The sequence below is a fragment of the Scyliorhinus torazame genome, chromosome 3 (genome assembly GCF_047496885.1).
Source record: "Scyliorhinus torazame isolate Kashiwa2021f chromosome 3, sScyTor2.1, whole genome shotgun sequence".
Classification (NCBI taxonomy): domain Eukaryota; kingdom Metazoa; phylum Chordata; class Chondrichthyes; order Carcharhiniformes; family Scyliorhinidae; genus Scyliorhinus; species Scyliorhinus torazame.
The window spans coordinates 264,723,248-264,725,602 of NC_092709.1; the positions used below are offsets into that span (position 1 = coordinate 264,723,248).

General features: G+C 45.4%; 1 long non-coding RNA gene across 1 annotated transcript; it reads left to right on the forward strand.

Moving 5' to 3' along the window:
- Positions 1–645: 645 nt before the first annotated feature.
- Positions 646–2,128, forward strand: LOC140409095 (uncharacterized). Its single transcript, XR_011940278.1, has 2 exons — positions 646–884; positions 1,120–2,128. It is a non-coding gene; the product is annotated as an uncharacterized lncRNA (long non-coding RNA).
- Positions 2,129–2,355: the final 227 nt, after the last annotated feature.

Here is a 2,355-nt window from a genome sequence, read left to right on the forward strand (position 1 = left end):
TCGGGTGGGGGGGAGCTGCGCGGCCTTATGAGCCGTCACGCCGTGCAGCGCGTATGACGCTGCACGGCGTGAACCACTGCGCAAGCGCGGATCCCGTTACGTCGCTGCTAGCCCATTTCGGGCCGCAGACTATCGGCCCATTTTTATGACGTGACGCAAGTGGGATTTGCGCCGTTTTTTGCGCCGATCGGCGGAGTTTCCGCCGATAACGGAGAATTTCGCCCCTAGCCTCTTAAAACCCATCACTATTCTCCTCAGTTCACAATACTTCCAAGTCTTGCATCATCTTCAAATTTTGAAATGGTGCCCAGTACACCCAAATCTGGGTTATAAACAGAAATCCCCCAGTCAGAAGTCAGTCATGTTTCAATAGGACTGATTTAAATAATTTAAACTGGGGGTACTATTAAAAAAAGCACAATGATTGGGCCAGTTGAAGATAACGTTAAACTTGATTTTTATTAAAATCTGAAGTAAATTATTTCAGCTTTTTGTATTTAATTCCCTCCATAAATCCTTATAAGGGAGTTAGCCGCCTACCAGACCGCGTAAACACTTATGACAAACCAGAAATGACGTTTTGAAATTCATCAGTTTCCTTCTCAATACGTAGAAAATCTAAATATAAACTCGCCTTAAGATAAGCGGATAGCTTCCCGTTGCTGTTCAGTGAGAGGCGGTGCTGCAGAGTGAGAGGCGGTGCAGTGTTTAGTGGCCGCTGCTGCCCGTGTGTCTGAGAATCTCCGGCTTCAGGCCAGTGCTAAAGGCGCACAGCTCAGCGCAGAGAGTCGCAATGGTCCAGGCTCCATCGACACGCACGATGGAAGTTCATCTGGCCTCACCTGTACAAACCTCGGGCACCCCGGGGCCCACTCCGGGCGAGGGTAAGTGGCCGAGATCACACGGTGTCCTGAGATCAACCCTGCCGGTGTAAACCCCCTCCCCCAATCCAGTGTAAATACCACCTATCCCCAACCCGGTGTAAATACCCCCGGGACCCCCCCCCCCCCCCCCCCCCCCCCCCATCAGTTACTGCGGCTTATTTAATTGTCTGGTTATAAAAATCATCGATTTTGGACAGAAAATGAAGTCTCAACTGTTGTGTTCTGCTGCTTTCAGGTGGGAGGCTTGTGAAGGAGTGTGCTGTGGAGCTGAGAAATATTGGAGATCTGGTTAACCTGCTCCAGCTCATGTTGAACACCATCAGGGTGTTTCAACTGTCCACCTGAGTGGACCAGCAAATGAAAACCTAACCAAGGTTACACCATCAAGGTTATACATCAACAAGGTTGAACACCAAAAATGGTAATTTAAAAAAAAGCCGCCTTGAGCTTTCTTTGCCGGCTTTCCAGACTGAACTTTCCTCACTCATGTTGTCGGATGTAGGATTGGTTTTGCCTGTGGAAGAATTCAAGTCCGGGCATGTCAGCAAATCGATGGCGAGTGGCACTGTTTGTAAAGAGCGGCTGTAGTTCTCAAATGTTCAAGTATGTATGTGGAGAGGATCTTGTTTCATAATGAGGTGAATAATAAATAGATCTTGGTGAGAGGATTAGATCGAAAACTACATGCCCGGAGAACAAAAAAAAGTGCAAAGCATTGTAAACTGAAGGTTCATGTTGCATCACAGGTTTGTAAAATTGCAACAGCTGAATGTTAAATTGTAAACTCAAAGCCTTTCTTTCCTGAGCCCAGCTGGTCGTTGCTTTCTGTACTTGCCGAAAGGTTTGTTTCTGAATGAACAGTGTTTGTAGAATAAAGCTGCAAAAAGTCATGGATTTTGAGCAATTTAAATTCATCTGAGATATTTTATGGTATGGTCTATAAAAAGTGAGAGATGTTTGAATTTACATTAGTACAGTGCTGTATTAGTACTCATGTGAAATATTGCTTTAATGAGAGATATAACCACGTTGGCTTTGTATGAAGTGAAAGTGGCTATTTATGAGGAGACCAATACTGTAAGCAAATTGCTAAGAGTTCATAGGATCACCAGTTCAAAAAAAATATTATTTCATTCTCTCTGACATATGTGTAACAATTCTATTGTGAAGACACCTTTCAGGATTTCTGAACTGTTCAATACTGTAATTTGAGGCAATTTGCATTAAATGTTTTTAAATCTTCATTCATTGCACAACTGTTGTGGTCTGATTTATGATCGCATGGGAGGGATTCTCCGATTGCTGACGCCGGAATTGTGATTGGTGATCGGCCGGAGAATCCATTTTTACGCACCTCATAACAATGTCCTCGAGGAGTATGCCACACGCTGTTGGGACGGCCTCAGGACGTCATCTGAGGCCCTCCCCGATGCTCCACCCCTGATGGGCTAATTTCCTGACGGCGACGGTC